A 21082-nucleotide genomic window follows, 5' to 3' on the forward strand; every position below is an offset into this window, starting at 1 on the left:
GCTTTCAGGTACATAGATGCCTTGGCATACAAAACTAACAGAAAAGATCCTCTTTAGTTATAGTACTTTGTTGAAAGAAGTTGAAAGAAGTGTAATAGAAATGGGTCTTTGTTTTGTATAAAATTGTTGCATCATTGCTGAAGTTGGAGAAAATACAATCAGATATGCCCAGAATCAGAAAGCCATTGTTAGTTATTGTCTAAATTTTGCTTTTCTCCATAAATGTTATGGTATTGGGAGGAGTACAAAGTAGTTATTTTAAAAGTCAATAAATAGAAATTCCTAAATGATCAATCTAGCATATATAAAGGGATTGAGATGTGGAATAACTTAGCATTTAGAAATGTTGCCATTTTTCTGAAATGTCAAAATAAGAATCAAAGTGACATTAGCAAAAATATTGGTTTCCAAAGCACAATAAAATTCAGTACTTTTTTTTGTTTAAATGGAAAGGACCGACCAGACAAAAATATAAAAGAAAAACCTGGAGTCTTGACGCTGAACCCAAGCTATTATGATTCTGGAATTTATTAAAAGGAATAATTCATGGGACATTTGGAAGTAATCTTTCTGCTGTATTATGCATTCATGAGCTCTTTATTAGGATATTGTTGCTACTTTTTGGTCACCGCACTTTTTAAAAGATGTGGACAAACTGGAACAGATCAGTGAAGAATGAGGAAGGAAAATGAATAAAAGGATAGAAAATAGTAACCTGAGGAAAGATTGAAAGAATTGTGTTGCTTATAATAGAGAAGAAAAGCCCACAGGGCAGTCTGAATATTGTAATTATATATGTGAGGTATTTTCACAAGATTATAACTAATTATTATTATTATTATTCTTTCTTCATGTGAATGTTAGCTAGAACAAAAGAAAGGTATGTAATTAAAGAGCATTTTACTGTATATATATATATATATATATATATATCCCCCAAATTAAACTGATGTTTGTTTGTTTTTCCATTTCTTTGTTCTAGTGAAAGAAGTACTAGAAAGTTTCCTCAGTAATACTTAAGAAGACAAATTTCCTCTGAGATCTGGAAGTAGATCCCTCTGTCTTTCTGAGCAAACAGAGTACACGCTTTTGTCTATTAAATGGGCTATATAGGCATCTTTTGTGTTTTGAATGGTGTTGGGCCAGGACATTTAGTCTCAGAATCCTTACGAAGGCAGATAGATAAACTGAGAAGAAAGGGCATCTGGAGTCCTTTGAGTTTTGAGAAGTATAAAGACAAGGTTCTGGAACAAGACACGTTCAGAACTGCAGAGACATCTCTTGAAAAAAATTTGAAACAGCACTCCAAGAGTCTGGGCAATGGCTGAATATGGCTCAGAGAAATAAGCACAAAGCAAGTCGACTATATCAATCAAAACAGTGTAGATATTTGTTTCATAAATTCTTAGAGAATAGATGAGAATCCTTTGAAGATTTATGGACTCCATCACCTAGCTGATTGTGGAGGACCAGTTGTCAACAGAGACACCATGTGGCAGGGAGAAGCAATGGCAGTAAGAGAATACTAAGGAATGACTTTCCCACTTAAGTAGGGAGAGGTTGAAGCTCACGAAGAGAATTGGATTTTCCTTCTAAGATGGATGTTTCGGACTGTAATAGAGATACAACTGCATTTACAGCCCACCATGGAGAAGTAGCTATGTAAAGAAGCAGCTAAATTAAGAGAATATTTTTAAAGATAAAGGAAATAATTAAAAGGTATGAAAATAGGTTGAAAACATCTATTTTCAAAGATTGTTTCCTCACGAAAATCTGTTTTTAATATGCCTAGATGAGATTTCCCATTATCAACTCTGATGGCACCCTGAACCTCTACTTAGAAGTCATTAAAATTGAAATTCTGTATTTATTGCTATCTTACTGACAAAAGTCTGTCTCCCCCTTTAGAATATTGATTCCACAAGAACACATCTCACCTTAATATCTTCATCATAGGCTCACTATGGGATCACAGGATCACCATTGTATCCTCAACCTCTATCACAATGGTGCATGACATACATTCCATCCATAACTTGATAGATAACATACATTGAATAAAAAGGCACTGAATATCATTCTTTAATAGTTTAAAAATTAAAATTGAATATGTTATTTAAAAAACAACAACAACAACAACCAAAAACAACCTTCTCAAAGTAAAAATCCCAGGCCCAGAAAATTTCACTGATGTATCTTTCCAAACATTTAAAGAAGAAATGAAAATAAGAAATAATACCAGTCAGACACAGATTCTCCCAGGAAGTGAAAAGAAAAAGGACAGGGAGAGTGGGGACTAGTTCCTTATACAAATAGCATCCGCCCTTTGATTCAAAACCCTGGCAAAGAAATTACAAGAAAGGAGGGGCACCTGGGTGGCTCAGTCCATTAAGCATCTGCCTTTGGCTCAGGTCATGATCCTGGGAGTTCTGGAGTTGAGTTCCATGTTTCGCTCCCTGCTAGCAGGAAGTCTGCTTCTCCCTCTGCCCCTCTCCACTCGTGCTCTCACTCTCTCCCTCTCTCTCTCTCTCTCAAAAATAAATAAATAAATAAATAAATAAATAAATAAATAAATAAATAAACAAATGCAAGCCTAAAAAAAAAAGAGAGAAATTACAAGAAAGGAACTTTACAGACCAAATGTAAACGTGAATGCAAAAATTTTTAACAAGGGGGATCCCTGGGTGGCTCAGCGGTTTAGCGCCTGCCTTCAGCCCAGGGCATGATCCTGGAGTCCCAGGATCAAGTCCCACATCAGGCTCCCTGCATGGAGCATGCTTCTCCCTCTGCCTATGTCTCTGCCTCTCTCTCCCTCTCTCTGTGTATCTCATGAATAAATAAATAAAATCTTTAAAAAAATTTTTAGCAAAATATTAGCAGTTAGAATTTAGTACAGTTGACCCTTGAACAACACAGGGTTTCAGCTCTGAGTCCACTTACATGTGGATTTTTTTCCAATAAATACAGTACAGCTTACTTTATTGTAAGAGTACATATATAATACATATATAAAATATGTTAATCAACTTGTATACATATACATACACACATACACCAATACCGAATGAGTTTTTTCTCATGTAAATTTGGTTTAATATTAAAAATATAATCTATGTAGTTTACCACACTAAAAAAAAAGACAAGGAGGGAAATCACATGATTATTTTGATAAATTTATAAAAATCATTTGACAAAATTTAACTTATTCACAATAGAAATTCTGAGACTACTAGAAATAGTAGGGAAATATCTTAATCTATAAGTTCTATAAGAATATAAGAGCAAACATCTTACACAATGGTGAAATATTGAAAAGATTTCCTTTGAAATTAGGAATGAGATAAGGAGGTTCATTACCACTATTTCACTTGATGTTGTGCTGAAAGTTCAGCCAGTAAATAGGGCCTTGCCCTTTCCTCTTAGGAAAGGTATATAATAACTGGTAAAGAAGAAATAAAATGATCACTATTCATAGACATAGTAACTGTGTACCTAGGAAATATAAAAAATGTATAAAAAGTTAGAATTAATAACTGAATTTAGTAAGGATATTGGATATGGGTTCAATCTACAAAAATTGTGTGCATTCTAGCAACGAAACTACAAAGAAAAAGTACCATCATAATAGCAGCAAGAAACATCCAATGTCTAGGAATAAATGTATCAAAAGATATTCAAAGCATCTACACTAGAAACTAAAATTTGTACCAAGATTGAAGAAGGAAGTAATTTATGCTCATTGGAAGGCACAGTATTGTAAAGAAGCCAATTTCCCCTAAGCATGTATAGATTCTATGCAATCACAACCAAAATCCCAGGAGGTTTTTTAAAAATCAAAAGTGATAAGGTTATTCTAAAATGCATATGGAAAGAAGTAGCAATAGTAATATCAAAGAAAAAAAATGCTAGTCACTACCAAGATCTATTTTAAAACTACTGTAATTATTAAAACATGAAATTTGTGCAAGGATAGAGAAGTTGAATAAACGAATAGAATAGAAAGCACAGAAATAGCCCCCATATACTGTCATCTGATTGTGGTGGATGCTCTGATGAGCAGCTCATATTTTCCTTAATAAATGAAAGACTTGTTTTTAGCTGCTGGTAAGGCTCCTAAAAGACTGTTCTCAACTGTCAGCCCTTCATGGGGACTGCCTTGGCTAAAAAAATCTGTCTCATTCAAAGCTGCACTTATTTCTGGAGTTACCAGCATCCAATGACTGATCAGCATGAGAGACACAAAGGCCCGTAACCTCTCCCTAACTCAACACAACTCTGAAAAGCCATTCTAGCTCCAGACCTCTCCATGAAGTCCAGAGGCTCTTTCTTGTTGGGAGGCATTACAGATCCACTTCTCTCTCTGTCCAGTCTTCTTTCCTTTCTATCTCTTTTACATTTCTGGGTTCCCAAGAGCACTCCTTAACAAATGTCTGGCAAACTAATCTTTATCTCAAAGTCTGTTTAATAGAGAAGCCAAATTGCAGCAGTTAGTGCCAGGAAATGTTTAAAAAAGCAGATGCTGATATGTGATTTCAGAGCTGGATCATCTGTTGCCTGACTGCAACAGGAGGATAACTGGACTGCCACGAAGTGCGCCAAGTAGTAGCCCAAATTGTAGCTGCTGGGCCAGATGTGGTTTTCTCTCCCGAGTAGAATAATAGGTGCATGGAATATGGCCATTGATTTAATGAAAGTGTTCTTTTCCAATCTTATCAGAAAAGAGGATCATAAATAGAATTTATTTATACTATTGTAATAGTATAAATACAGGAGACATTTATAGACTTTTAGAGTTCTGTCCCAGAGCTACGATAGCTCTCTTGCACCTTGCCATGATATAGTCTAAGGCAACCTGTACCTCTCAATATCCCACAGAATGTCACTGGTCTACTATATTAATGCCATTATACTAATTGGACTGAATGGACGAGAAGTGGTTTGTGGATCAGAGGCCTTAAGAAGATACATGTGTTCCAAAGGTTGGAAATAAAACCCGCAAAATAAATAAATAAATAAATAAATAAATAAATAAATAAATAAAACCCGCATATATTCAGGGACACATTGCGTCAGTATAACTTTTAGGGGTCTAGTGATCTTTATAAAGTAAAGGGTAGATTATTGTGTTTTGTACCACTAAATAGAAGGAACTGTGCCATGTAGGTTCATTTGGGTTACAGAGGTACCACGTGGCATATCTAAGAATATGGCTCTGACTTCTGAATCTAGTAACACAAGAGTTAGCCACCTTTAAGTAGGGCACTGAGCAGAAAAAGGCTCTAGAATCTGCTCTCTAGAAAAACTCTAGGTTATTAAAACTGACATACCCTATGGTGTTTAACGTATCAGTAGTCAAAGATGCTATGAGAAGTTCATGAAAAGTCTCAGTGAAAGATTTATAATAGACCCTTAGGGTTTCTAGCATGGTCATGTCCTCTTCAGTGGATAATTACATGCCTTTTAAAAAACAGCCTCCTGGTTGAAACCACTGAATTATAGATAAAAAGATTAATGAAACTGGATAGAGGGTCCAGAAATAGTTTCACAGATCCAAATCAGCATGGAAAAGATGGACTAATCAATATGTGATCTTGGAATAATCGAATAAATATTGGGGTAAAAAAAAAAATAAGACCATTTTTTTTCATACCAGCACCAAAGTCAACTAACGCCATTTGGATTGGGTCCTAATTGTTAAGATAATAACATTTGGGCCTCCAAACTTGTTTGGGTTTTCTTGAGAATTTCATTGACTTTAAAGATTAATTTGGAAAATGTCATCATCTTTACAGTATTGAATAATCCCCACTTAGGGGTGTGGTCTGGTTCCTCATTTATTTTGTTCTTTCTTCACATTCTTCGGTAGAGTTTTAAAGTTTTCTTGATGTACATATTACTTACTTTTTTTTAGGTTTTATTCCTAAGTGTTTGTTTTTCTTATTGCTCTTATAAATTAAATCCTTTTTAAATTACTTTTTTTTGTTTTATATGCACTGAAAACTTTGTCATTTAAAATATTTTTGTATGTTGTATTTACAGTATGTATTATTTGTAACTATAGATTTAAAAAAACACTTGTTGAAATCTTGAAGGCCTCTCCCCAGATGTCACCATTCCTTCTTTCCCCAGGTTCAACATAAATAAAGAAACTAAAGAAATGGAAAATGGAGGCCCAAATGGAAATGTCTAAACTGTAGAATGTAACTTGATGGGAGAGCCAAACAGGCTTGCTATGTCCCAGAATTTGGCAAATGTAACCCACCTACTTATAAGCCCTGCTAAGCTGTCTTCAATTAATTCCAACAATGATGGTTTTCTCCTACTCTTCCACTGCTTACATCGCACGTGGGTTTCTGTTGTTTGTGGACTCTAACTCGGAACCATGCCGTAAACAGATTTTGGAAAATATAACCCCAGGCTTCTTCTCTTAAATATAGAGGAGACCTAAGAAAAGAGTAGCAATGATTTGAGCTGTCATTGACAGGGGCCCTAGGGGCACTTCCACCATTCCACATGCTTTTTTCAAACACAGCCACTCCCAGGAATTTCCTATGATGGCTTTCATGCTGCAATGGCAGAGGTGAATATTTGCAAAAATGATAGTATTGCTGGAAAAGTCTCAAACATTAATGATCTGGCCCTGTAGAAGAAAAGGTTTGTCAATCCTTGCAATAAAAATCCAATATGCCTTTCAATATATACTATGAGTATTGGCCTTTTGAGTCAATTATGACTATGGCTTCTCAAGTCAATTTTGGTTATGTATCTCCTTGAATATCATCTACAGCATCTAAGTTTATCCCGTATCCTTCTTCTTTTATGTCTCTTTTCTTATTACTAGTAATATGTAATATGTTCCTAATATATTTTGTTTGGTACAAAATAAGACTTTGCCAGAGGTTATTTCACTTAGTTGGTATAATTTGTTCTTTATTTTAATTAATTTTTGCTTTTGCTTTTATGCTTTCTTTTATATTTAAAAGGAAATAACCTTGTTCTTTTTATACAACTTCTTGGATTGAATGTCTAAATCATTTATTTAAAATATTCTTGTGTTCTAATAAATACACTTATAAATTTTCTTCTTGGTAATGCTTTGGTCTAAATCCATTACTTCTGAAATACAGAGATTCATGATTAATTTTGAAAGATTGTATTTTAAGTTTTGATTTTCTCTGTTACTCAAGTGGTATTTTGAAACGTGTTTTTAATTTTGTAAATGAGGGCTTTATGTGTATGTATGTTTCTAGTCATTTATAGTTAATTTCTAGTTTATTGCATTGTAGCTTAAAAATGAAGCCTGTGTAGATTTTTTCCCCCTGAAATTAGTTGGGTTATTTACTATGGCTTTATAAGTAGTCATTTTCTACTATTGCAGGGGCAAAGAATTTGGGTTTTGCATAAGATTATTTAAAAATTAAAATTTTCCTTGTAATTTTTTTTGTTTATTGGTTATGAAGTTCTCTCTGTATTAAACCACTTATGTTAATTGTGCCATTCAGATTTTAGCTTCAGCATCATGTGGTCCCAAACCAGACAGAGATGGGAAAAAGACCCACAGACCAATTTAGGTGAAACAAGATCATATATCTTATTAATAAAAGAAACAAAAGAAGCAAAAAAACTGTACAAATTTTATGTCTTTTGGGTTTTCTTGTCCATATGATCTGATAATTTTTGAAAGAAGTGTGTTTAAAATCTTCCACTATGATTGTAGAATTGCATACTTCTCTTTTTATTTAAAATTTGTTTATTTTTATTATTACTTAAACTAAAGAATTTATTTGGGATTTAGAATTGCAACTTGAGAGTACAGATTCAGGAAACAACTCAAATTGTGTTCCAGTAGGGAACAAAAGTTAGGGGCTTTTAAAGACAAAAGGGAATGCTGCATATGTTGTTTACAAATAATTGTGATTGATGTTGGTGGCAAAAATCTAATCTCAGCTACACAGAATTGGTTGGTAAGGCTGTCACTGAGTAAAAGTCCATTACTGAAACAAGTTGCAGGTGTTCCTGTGGAGACCCTGGAATATTTGTGGTTTGGCCCTGTTCAGAAGCTATGGTTCACCTAAAGACTCCACAAAAAAACTGCTAAAACTGATAAGCGAATTTAGTAAAGTAGCGGGATACAAAATCAATATACAAATATCCATTGTACAAAAATTTCTCCACACTAATAATGAAGTAGCAGAAAGGGAATTTAAGAGAATGGTCCCATTTACAATTCCAAAAAATACCCAGGAATAAATTTAACCTATGAGGTGAAAGACCTATACTCTGAAACCGATAAAACACTGATGAAATAAATTCAAAATGATGCAAATAAATGAAAAGACATTGCATGTTCATGAGTTGGAAGAACAAATATTATTGAAATGTGTATACTACGCAAAGCAATCTACAGATTTAATGCCATCTCTATTAAAATACCCGTAGTGTTTTTCACAAAACTAGAACAAACAATCCTAAAATTTGTATGGAAGCACAAAAGACCTCAAATTGCTAAAGTAATCTTGAAAAAGAAGAACAAAACTGGAGATATCACAATCCCAGATTTCAAGATATGCTACAAAGCTGTAGTAATCAAAACAGTATGGTACTGGCACAAAAATAGACACATAGGTCAAGGGAACAGAATAGAAACCCAAGAACTAAACCCACAATTATATGGTCAATTAGTCTTCTCTTTCTCTCTCTCTTTTTTTTTTTTTTTAAAGATTTTATTTATTTATTCATGAGTGACACAGAGAGAGAAGCAGAGGCAGAAGCAGGTTTCCTGCAAGGAGCCCGACATGGGACTCGATCCTAGATTCTGGGATCATGCCCTGAGCTGAAGGCAGACACTCAACCACTGAGCCACCCAGGCGTCCCACTTTTTTTCTTTATTAGCAGAATTTTTTGTTTTCAATGTCTTGGCTATAGAATGTGATGAATGAAAGTTTGTGATTGTTCTAAATTCTTTAAGTAAAGCTACTTATACTTCTGCTGTGTCCAGTCTTCTCTAATGAGGTCGAAGGCATTCATTTGTGATATTCTTATCTTTTTTTCTTTTTTTTTTCTTGTTTATTGAAGTGTTGTTGGTCCACAATGTTACATTAGTTTTAGGAGTACGACATAATAATGTGAGAAGTCTGTATGTTACGTTATGCTCGCCACAAGTGGGGCTACCATCTGTCATCATGCAATGCTATTGCACTACCACTGACTATATTCCCTACCCTGGACCTTTCATCCCTGTGACTTACTCTGTAACTGGAAGCCTGTACCTCCCACTCCCCTTTGCCCATATTGCCCATCCCGCCAGAGAGAACTTGCATCTGTGTGTCTCCATTACCCATGCATTCTTTCATGTTGCTACTTTTTCCATACTTTTCCCATTACAGCCCTTACTATACCCATCATAAGTATTTTAAATTCCCTGTTGGATAATCCCAACACCTGTATCCTATCTGAGTTTGGCTTCTGATGCTTACTGTGTGTCTCTTTAGATGGTTTCGTTCTTGCTTTTTATCATGCTTTGTGGTCTTTTTCATGAAGGCTGTACATACAGGAACTGAGGTAAATGGCCTTTAGTGTGAAGTTTTATGTTAATTGTTAATCTAGTTAACAGTTGGACTTTACTTACTGCTTGATTAGTCATCGGTGCCAAAAACTTCAAAAATTCTTCTTGGGTTCTTATTGTTGTCTCCTTTCTTGACCTTGGACTTTTAAAAGTACTTTTCAGGGAGAGTCTGTTTCTCTCAGCTTTAGCATATGGTTATTATCCAGACTTTTGGGTGTGACCGTTAGGTATGGATGAGGGAGGGTGTTCTATAATCTCCTGATTAAATCTCAGTCTTTTCACTGGGGCCTGTGTATCTGGCCTGTGACCTTCACAAGTGTTTCTTCTTGTATAGCTTCCCACATAGGTGAACAGGAAGGCTGGAGGGGGCTGGAAGGAGCGAACAGCTTTGCCCCTGGAGAGTAGGTCTTTGTTACAGAGAAGGCTCTGGGCATACATCACTGCGGTTTACTCTTCCTTTCCCGTTCTCTCCAGTCTTCACTGTGACAACCTGTGGGGGTTTCTCAAAGTAAAGCCCATGAGGCATGGAGCTCCCTAGGACTTCAGCCCCCAGGAGTGTCTCACTCTCATACCAATTCACACTCAGCCTCCAGTAATTTCTCAAAATGACCATTAAAGCTTCCGATGGCTCCAGTGTATGGTTCTAGTGGCCTCTGCTCCAAATGAACAGATTTCAGCTGCAAGACTCCGGATTTTCCTATCTCTGCAAATTTAATTCTCTGATAGGTCTCAGAAAAATCATTGATTTCCAGTTTGTCCAGCTTTCTCTTGTGAGGATAGGAATTGCAACTCCCAAGCTCTTTATATCTGAAACTGGAAGGCCCTAATCTAGTCTTTATCATTATAAATATACTTGTTTGGGGCCTCATTTAATGCTTTTAGTGTTATATCTTACTTTATCTGATTTTTAAAATTATCATTTGTTTAGAACCTTCTTAGTCATGTCATTATTATTAGCTTTTCTATGTAATTTTATTTTGTTTTGTGCCTTATAAAAAGCACATAGCTGGATCTTTTCTTAATCTAACCTGGCATTTATCCTGTAATAGGATAATTCAACCCATTACTCTCATACTGTCATTGCTTTGTGTTGTGAGGATTCTGACATTTGATTTTCCGAATTGATGATTTGTTGTTAGCAATCTGTTTTAAGATTTCCCTTATTAACCTTTTTTATATAAAAAAATCATGTTATTGTTGTTTTTAAAATTATAAAACTTTTTCATCCTCTTCTAATTTTTTTGAAATGTTTTCTTATATTAAGGATTCATTTTTATTTCCTTACTCCTACTGAGGATGTCTTCCCCAGGTGCTAAGAATATAAAAACGAATTCAATCACCAGTTGGCTAGGAGCCAGTGGACTGGCAAGCTGTGACACCCAGTCTGAGAGCCCTGTTTGGAAGCCTCTAGGTTACTAAGCTCTTATGGAGCGAGCAAGAAGATGCATTTTTCTCCTGGCTTTCCATTCCCCTGGCACAGTCCTTGCCTCAGTAGGATACAATAGGTAAGTGCATTATGCTTTTCCTGTGCTCTGATCACAATGCAGATAAGAACAGTTCCTCTGTGACGGCCATGGCAAGGGAAGCATCACCCCAATTTCCTTATGCAAGTTCTTTCAGACTGCATGGTCTTGCATGATAAAAATTGCTTCTTGCAGAGCCTCTTTGTAAAAGAAAACCCTTTTAAGATTGATTCCCCACATTGGGGTGCCCAGGTGGCTCAGTCAGGTAAGCCTTTGATTAAGCCTTTGGCTCAGGTCATGATCCCAGAGTCCTGCGATAGAGCCCCACATCGAGGTCCCTGCTCAGTAGGGAGTCTGCTTTTCCCTTCGCCCTTTCCCCTCTCTCATGCTCACTCTTTGAAAAAAAAAAAAAAAAAAAAAAAAGATTGATTCCTATGTGAGGTGGATGGGGGGGATGGGCATTAAGGAGGGCACGTGATATAATGAGCCCTGGGTGTTATATGCAACTGATGAATCACTAAATTCTACCTCTGAAACTAATAATACACTATATGTTAAATAAATTGAATTTAAATTAAGAAAAAAAACTAGGGGTCCCTGGGGACTCAGCGGTTTAGTACCTGCCTTCTGCCCAGGGCATGATCCTGAAGTCCTGGGATCGAGTCCCATGTCAGGCTCCCTGTATGGAGCTGGCTTCTCCCTCTGCCTGTCTCTGCCTTTCTCTCTCTCCTTCTCTGTGTCTCTCATGAATAAATAAATAAAGTCTTTAAAAAAAAAAAAGATTGATGCCCATGCTTCTCCCTAAGCTTGTGTCCCTTGGCCCAATCCTCCAACACAATTTCTCAACACACATATGCTCACAAACTAATTACCAAAGAGGTAATTTTTAAAAGAAATAATTTATTAGTAACAGGGGAAGCCATATTTAAAGCATCTCATTAGTTATTATTAACTCTTTCCATCTTCTTGAATAACTATTAGATAAGGTAACTTTCATATTGGAGTCTGTTCAAATACAGCAATATATGTCTGAAGAAGACTGAAGAATTTTTATATTTTGTTCTTTGTAAGCCAAAGAAAGCTTTACATTTGAATTTGCTAAAGTAAAGAAATATATCTATATCTACATAATCAGAAAAATGCTTCAACTATTATTTCGTATCTGGCCACGCTTAAGCCCTCACATTTCAAGAAACAGGCCTCTTCATTTTCACGATTTATCAGGATAGTATTTGGTGAAAATGAAGAGGCCTATTTCTTGAAATGCATTTTTGTCTACTTGTCAGCATGGAGATGACAAAGTACATTGCCTCCAAAACAATGGAAATAATATTAAATTCACTAAGCTTTATTCACATGTTAACATTCCAGTTTCTTTTGACCTTCTTAAATTTTGGCATACATCCTCCTTCTCTGCTTTTCTGATCTTCTAGATCAATTCCATTTGGAGCTACAAATTTGTTAAAAGCAACATTTAAGTGTTCATGACGAAACCAGTGAAATTGCATTAAATGCCATCTATTGTAAATTTTGAGATATATTGTTTCACTAACCTAATAAAATCTCTATTGCCTTTAGCTATTCCATCAGTATCACTGAACCTGATTTGGCATCTGGTTGAGACAACTTCTGTCTTGGTTTTCAAATGGAAGCAATTAACTCAGTCAATTGTACATAGTTTTCCCAGGAACTATGCTAACTAAAACAGAATGTCAAAAGATGAAGAATTATTTCTAGATATTTCTATATTTCTTCTGACGACACACTAAAATAAGAACAAGAACAACAACAATAAAAAACCCATAATTTTCTGAGGCATAGACTCAGGTGTCAGATATGATATTTACTTCTTTTATGTTTGTTTTCTTCAATATGTCTCATTTTATTCCATATTAGAAAAAAAGGTGTTGAGTCGTTTATCCTTAAGAAAGCCAACTAAGTGATTCATCTGGGAATTTTCCAGAACACATGGACAGAAATTTATCTTAAATAGCTAAGAATTCTGACCTTATTTTGTTATAGATTTCTTTAGAAATTAGGCAGATGAAATCCTGAACTCATAAATCTAGTGGAAAGGATTTCTTAGGGATCCTCCAAAGCCCAAGTCTGAGATACAAATAACTCTCTTCTTTTCTTTTAAATATTCTCAATACAAGCCTGCCTATTGCATGCAAATATGTAAAGTTCCTTTTATACAACTGCCTTCTGTTCTGGCCTCAAGCTTTTAGTGGCTCAGAGATCCCCACTTACTGGCACAGTAGTCAAGGTGGAAGTTCCTTGAATAGCATTGATTTGTGTTAGAGTGTCCATTCTTGCCAGTAATATTTTTATTTTTGTTTTTAGATACAAAATTATTTTGTAAATACCATTGGGAAACAGCCAGTTATCAATGAAGGATATAGGTTGATTGATGCTGAAGTTTTGTGTGCAATTAACTGGAGACATTTAAATTCTTTTAAAAATCCCACAAATAATCCTTTAAATCAATTTTACAGCTATTTAATAAAAATACCAAAAAGGAATTGATATGCCAGAAAAATGAAATAATGATAACGTGCTATGTTGGAATCACAATATGTTACATTGGAAGAGGTTTACTCTCAGTGCAAATTCATTACATTGTCTGCTTAATCTATCTTAAGGAAACTCTTTAATATTTGGAAAGAGTTCAGAATCAACATACCCTTTTGTGAATCATACTTCTTCAATGTAAATCCGCTTGTGTTTTATCCTCCACTTGAAATTTTAACTCTTCAGCATGGTGTTCAGTGTTCTTCATTACCTGATCTGACTTGCCTCTCCAGTGTTATCTTCCCCTTTCCTACAAGGTTCCAGCCATACTGTAGTTCTGAATACCTGTTGGGTTCACACTCAGGTCAAATGTCCATATGCATCCTGGTCTGCATGTTTAGAAAAAAAATCTTTGCACCAAAAAGGACTTTTATCTATCAAACTTCTAGTTATTCTACAAGGTTCATTTTAATAATCTCTTTTGGGAAACCTGCATGAGTCCTCCAGTCTGAGCTATGTGCCCCAGAGTGCTCTGTACTTACCTGTGTGACAACTCTTAACCACAGTATTTTTTAAATGTCTGTTTCCACTACTTTGCTTTGTTTTGTGTTTTTAAAGATTTTGTTTATTTAATGACAAAGAAAGAGAGAGCCAGACAGCATAAGTGGGAGGAATGAGAGAAGAAGATGCAGCCTCCTCCCTGAACAGGGAGCCGGATATGGGGCTGGATCCTAGGACCTGGGGATCATGACTTGAGCCAAAGGCAAATGCTTAACCAACTGACCCATCCACATCCCCCTGTTTCCCCTACTTTGGATCACTTTCAGGTAGGTATCATTTCTTACTGGTTTTTATATTTAAGTTGCCTATGTAATGTTTGGCCCACAGTAAATATCTAAAACATGTTTTTATTCAAATAAAAATAGAGAAAAATGAGCTATATAGTATTACTTCAGTCATAATGAGTACTTTTCTTACTTAAAAAAATACTGTCTACTATTGTTCTAGCACTCTATCATTTCTATCTTCATAAGCTTTCAATAAGCAGATCACTCCTAGGTCTGATTAATTTATAAAGAAGGTATAGGAAACTGAATTGAATAAAATGGAATAATAAACAAAAGAAATTTAACACAAAATAAGAAATAAAAATCAAAAGTCCATTAACTATTTTGTCTTGGAATAAAAAGTTATTACTTTGAAGTATCAATTTTGACTAATGATGGAGTCCATAAATGCTTAGGGAATTCTCTTCCTGTTGACACTTTTTATTTTTTATTTTTTTCCTGTTGGCACTTTGATGACATACATATGGTGTTGAAAATGTCAGACTGCTCTCTGTTAATATTTTTGGAGACTTCTATCTCTATCTATCTATCTATCTATCTATCTATCTATCTATCTATCTATCTATTTATCTATCATCTATCTATCATTTATCTATTCATCTATTTTTACCAATTCGATTTTCCCTTCAGTATTGTGTTTTGACTTTCCATATATTGTCTTTAAAGTTCTATATGATAAATCATTTACACAAAACAGAGTATTTTCATGAAATGAAAATTTTAACAACTCTTCTATCTTTCCGAGATTTTAATTCTGGCTCTAATACATAGAATACATACTATGTATTTCATACATAGTATGAAATGTACATAGAAATACATAGAAAAAAATGAGAAAAGATATCTACCTCAGAGTTGGAAATACTGTACATAAAGCTTCTGGTATAAGGTAAATAATTTATGCTTGTTTTGTATCCTTTATCTCATTCTTACCTCTTTTTCTTGTGAACCTCATCTCAGTTATTGAAAATGCCAGACTGCAGTCTTTTATTATGTTAATTATCCTTTCTTAATTTTCAAAATCTCTTTCCTCTTTACTTCCAGAATTTTACTTCCTTATCTATTTTAACAATTCTTCCATCTTTCCTCTAAGTGGAAGCATCTCCAAAGAGATAGCTGGATTTCTTTCCCTGTATTTTCCCTTAGTGTATCAGTTGGTATTGTGCCTTATATTACATTGTCATCCTTGACTTTCTCCTGCCAAATATCACTATTTGGTGCCTCAAAACAATGCATCCGAAATAGAACATTTCATCTTTCTTACAATTGCCCTTCTTCTGTCCCATACTTCTATAAATATCCCATCAGCCACCTACTTATTCAAATTCAAAAACCATGAGTGGTACTTGAGTGTTTTTCACTACCCTCCACATTGAATCGCATTATAAATAACGTGGATCCTTCTTTTGAAATCTCTCTCACATATATTATTTTCTCTATTTCAGCGGCTTTTTCAAAGTCCTGTCACACATCTATCTCGGCTATCCATTCTAGTTGCTGTGTCCAAAGTCCAAAATAGTATGTCTGCAACCTTTCCTTCTACCTTCAGAATAAGAAAATAAATTAATAAACTGATACCTAAGTAGTCAATAAAATGAGAGTCTTCACCGTGCTTTTCTTTTTGTATCTGCTTATAGTACTTGTCAAGGGCTAAATTATATTTGCCCCCCCCTCAAATGTCTACATTGAAGTCCCAACTCCAGTATCTTAGAATGCAACCATATTTGGAGATAAGATCTTTAAAGAGGTGATTAAAATGATCTTGTTAGGAAAGAGCCTTAATCCAATAAGACAAGTGTCCTTATAAGAAGAGGAAAGAGAAGAAAAAGAAGGGAGGGAGTGCCTGGCCGCCTCAGTTGGTAGAACATGCAACTCTTGATCTTGGGGTTGTGAGTTTGAGCCCCACATTGAGAGTAGAGATTAGTTAAAAAGTAAATCTTGAAGAAGGAAGAAGAAGAAGAAGAAGAAGAAGAAGAAGAAGAAGAAGAAGAAGAAGAAGAAGAAGGAGGAGCAGGAGGAGGAGGAGGAGGAGGAGGAGGAGGAGGAGGAAGAGGAAAGAGGAGGAGGAGGAGGAAAGAGGAGGAGGAGGAAGAAGAAGAAGAGGAGGAGGTGAGGAAGAGGAGGAGATGGGATGACCATATGAAGAGGTAGCAAGTGAGGCAAAAAGAGAGACCTTAGAGGAAACCAACCCTGCTGGCATTTTTTTTTTTCCTGCTGGCATTTTGATCTTTGACTTCTAGCCTCCAGAACTGTGACAATAATTTCTGCTGTTTAAACTCCAGTCTATGGTATTTCATTATGGTAGCCCTAGTAAATTAAAATGATTTTGACTTGGGTCAGATACTTTCCAATCAATAGGACATAGTACTGTTGAATATGTAAGGGGAGAGAAAGACAGCTCTAGCCAAAAGAGCAAGCAAAACTGTAGACACAGAGCTTCAGAGTCAGAATGTTTTATGAGCAGTTTTATTTTTATTTCATATTGAAGTTTATTGTAGATTACCTAGCCTTTCAGAAGAAGCCTTTCAGCATTTTTGTTTTTAAATGTTGGAAGGCCTTGGTATGTTTAATGATGGAGTTAGTAGAGAAGGTTAAGATGAAGGTAAAGGAAAGAGAGAGGAGAATTGATGTACTATAGTTCCTGCATAAAACACAGGTGATAAGATTCAAAGCACAGGTGAGGGAATTGACCTTGGAGAGGACAAGAAACATAGAAGAGGAGATGTTTTATTTAACTGAATGGAAGGAGAAAAGAAAAATTCTTATCATAAGTAGATTTGTTGAATTAATCTTGAGGAATATCCATTCTGATGGCTTCCAGTTTCTCACTGGTTGCCTGAGTAGGAAGTGGGATGTTCGGAGGTTTGAGAAGAGTGGAGAATGTATGAAATAACCATGGAAAACAACAGCAAACATAATAATATTGTTGTGTTTTTAAAGGGCCAAACTATTATAAATGTCATTTAAGCTACTGGTAAGTAATTAATCTGTTCACTCAGTTTTGGAGAAAGCAGGTAATTGGCTTCACCCAGGGTTGGAGTTTTATCAGGGGAATACAGCAAAAGAGAAATGAAGCAGTGTAGTTCAGGATATTAATAAAAAAGCCATTCCTTGAAACTGCCTAACTGTAATTTTTATTCCTGTTTCAGCCACTGAACTGAAGTAGGACAAACAAAAGACACAAAATAACTACCCTATTGTTCCTCTGTTTTTGCTCATCCACATGCTTGCTTCTGCCATTCTCATTCTATCATGTTCCATATGCATTCCCCAACAACTGATCATCACCAGTCCTGGGAATTTTGCTTCATATACATCCCTAATAATCTCTGGCTTCTTCTATTTTCCAAGATGCTGCCTATGTTTGGGCCCATATAATTTTGTGTAGACTTTTACAACTTCCTCAGTACTCCTCTTGTTCCTTGTTTTGTCTCCTATCATTGTCTCCAAATGGCTGTTCAAGTAATCATTCTACAGAACAGACCTGATTATATAATTCCTTTTTCTTAAGTGCTTTGCTGCTATATTACAGCCCATAAAATGAACAACATTATATACGAGACCCTCCATAATCTGGCCCATCTCAACTTCTCCAGCTTTGTTTTCTGTCCATTTTTCCTCATATCATCAACTCTTTATATTCCAGTAAAATAAAACTACAAAAATATGGATATATCATGTAATCTATATCTATGTCTCACACATGTTTTTCTACTTGTTACGAATTCCTTTTTCCCTTTGGTCAATCTGGAATATCAATTTTAGAAAACCCAACTCAGACATCCTTTTGATAAGCAATGGGAATCCTTGCCCCTAGAGCCCCAAGCCAGTAAGAACTCACTCCTAGGAGGCCATAGATGCCTTTTACATGAGTTTTTTGTTGTAATGATAATACTCTAATGTTACGCTATTAGAGAGTGGTACATTTAAAAGAGGGGATAGTATTGTGCTTGGCTTATTTTAAGATTGATGGATATGATATTCATTGGTGTGGCACCTGTGGACCAGCACTCCTTCTTGCTCATTTTTAGTGAAAACTCTAATTTTTTTTTCTAAGGCTCAAGTCTTGGAATCATTGTGGAATTTTTCTTCCCTTCCATCTGTTGCCAAGTTTTCATTCTTCCCATTGCTAGCAATGCTGTCCTCTACTCTTGTTCTTGGCATATTATTTTAGGCACAAGACCTACCCCCTGACTGAAGCTTGTTTTGCTAATTCTTGATTATCCACTTCGTTTACTATTAGAACTCTCAAGATTTAATGCTAAATGCTGAACTCTCTCATGATGCTTGCAGTTTGTTTAAATCTATTGTTTGCTATGCTTCTCACAGAAAGAGAGCTCATTAAGGAAAGTTACCATGTTTTATACTTTCTAGAACTGTTTGTATAAACTATTGTATAAACTTTCTGAATTAAGAGTTGTCTCTTGCCTCTCCAGAATGTCTGTAAGATTTAATCATTTCTGTTTATCTTCACGGCCTTCATCTCATCCAGTCCTGTGCCTTATGTCATGATTACTTTAAGATCCTTTTAAACAGGCTCTGTGCCACTGGTCTCTTAACTAACATTCTCCTCTTAAATAAATGCAAAAAGCATTGTTTTCACCATCCCTCTAATCTCCCAGGAGCCTATTCTTATACTGTTTTTTTGTTGGTTCATTTTATATATTGTTTACTGTTTTTTACTGAGCAGCATTTTATGAGTACTATTTCTTGGAACTCTAGGTCTATAGAAACTTAAACTTGTGGCAGAAAAAAAAAACCCAAAATAAAAAACAATAACAAAAACAAAACAACATGGATAAACACGTTAACAGAGATATTGGGTTAAATAACATTGAAATGTTCCTTTTCTTTTTTTTTTGAAAAGTTTCTTTATGACATAGCAAAACATTGAAAATGCTAAAAGACTTTAAATATCTGAGAAGATACAATAGACAAAAATTCCAAGTTTATTTGTCATTAACTATTTCTTTTTTTTTTCTCATGAAGCATACTGAGATCTGCCTTTGCATAGCACACACTTTAGGAAATGGTAACTGAGAGATTTTATCCAAACATTTTATTCTGATCCCATTTTTCCTAACCCAACCCAATGCTTTATTGATTTTCCTGTTGGCTTCTCTTTCCCAACCAAGCCAACCTCAGAATTAGACTTTTATCTGTCATCTCTCACCCCTTCTGCTGATGCTGCTGTCCTCGAATAAATGTTCTTCTCCTGTACCAGTACTATATATAAATTCCATTGATAAAGTAAGTTTTAAAAATTAGGTTAGAGAGATATAAACTTTACAATCCACAGCAAGCTTAAGTAGTTCAAGATTACATGAGCTTAATTTCCTTGGTGAACCTGATTTTAAAGTCTTACTTTAAACCATAATAATTTGATAAATACCATGGCTTCCTTTCTATAACTTACTTTTAATATTTGTAGGACCATTACCTATTTACTTGCTTATTCTTAAAAAAAAACAAAAACCTGCTAAAATAGAAAATAGAATGTTGGTTCTTGTCCATCTCTTATGCCATATACCTAAATTATAAATGGAGTTTACTGGTGTGAAAAATATGAAACATTTCCCACAAAGGCATAGATTTAGAATTCATGATTTGCACATTTCGAACTTTCAGTTGATCTAGCTTGATATTAGAAAACCTAGAAGAACAAATTTTTAATATTGACCATACATAGTATTTCTCTAATATTAATTGCTTACCTAGGTCTTTAAAAAAGAGAGATAACAACAAAAAAACACTGCTGATATTGTTTACAAGTTTCTAAAAAACAGATTTTTGGATTACTTTTTAAACTGATATGACATATTTGCTTTGGAGACTGGAGGAAGAGGGGATGTTGTCATCAACATTTAAGCCTTGAAATCCTGGTTGCTGGAGGAAAACATGACCTCTTCTCAGATCTGCAGCAATGATGATGGTCAAGATTCAAAGCTTGTCAAGAGAGGCAACTCTAACTTTGCTCAGACTTGGTAAAAACGGCAAATACTTTTGAAAGATTCCATTTGACTGGAAGATTTATGGGCTGAGTTACTAGTCATCTGCTTCTGCTGCAATAATTGCTACTATTGCCCCAGAGGAAGGTTTGGCTTTGAGTAGTCCTGAATAAGCCAACCTATCACATGCTAACTATGAAATAAAATAATACATAAGGTACATAAAACAATTTTTGGATGATGGTTGCCTTGTAATATCTACCTGGATGCGAAGAGCTTTGGCTAAAATCAATGATTTTGATAGAACTGATTTTGGACTAGCTTTGATGACACTAAATAAGTTGATTTCTTTTTTCCTAAGGCACATTCTTGAAGTTCAGTAGCAGTTATTTCCATGTGATTTCCATAGAGGTCAGTAATTTTTTCTCTTTCTTTTTTTTCTTTTTTTTATTTTTTCTCTTTCTTTGCTCAGGACTTGGGACCTATATCTGATTTACCTAAAAGTGATATCCTATCATGTAGGTGTTTTTTTTCAGTGAATACTCTAACAAAACATTAAAATCTTGATCTACTTTAAATTCTTGCACATCCAATTACAGATTGTTTCTCTCTGTGTGAGTAAGGGCTGATGAAGTATTGATAGATGATACAGAGGGCTTTTAACTGTTCAGAATTGTTTCTTAATTAGATGAAACGGTACAATGCTCAAATTCATAAATAGGAAGATCTTATTGATGTTTCTTATTT

General features: G+C 35.0%; 1 long non-coding RNA gene across 3 annotated transcripts in view; it reads right to left on the bottom strand.

Moving 5' to 3' along the window:
- Nucleotides 1-21082, bottom strand: part of LOC106559756 — a 38450-nt gene that overhangs the window by 11708 nt on the left and 5660 nt on the right. For all 3 annotated transcript variants that reach the window (XR_005370920.1, XR_005370919.1, XR_005370921.1), the window contains exon 2: nt 13712-13884. This is a non-coding gene — a long non-coding RNA (uncharacterized LOC106559756). The remainder of the gene's footprint in view (nt 1-13711; nt 13885-21082) is intronic.

Source organism: Canis lupus, chromosome 15, assembly GCF_011100685.1.
Source record: "Canis lupus familiaris isolate Mischka breed German Shepherd chromosome 15, alternate assembly UU_Cfam_GSD_1.0, whole genome shotgun sequence".
In the NCBI taxonomy this organism is placed as follows: Eukaryota; Metazoa; Chordata; class Mammalia; order Carnivora; family Canidae; genus Canis; species Canis lupus.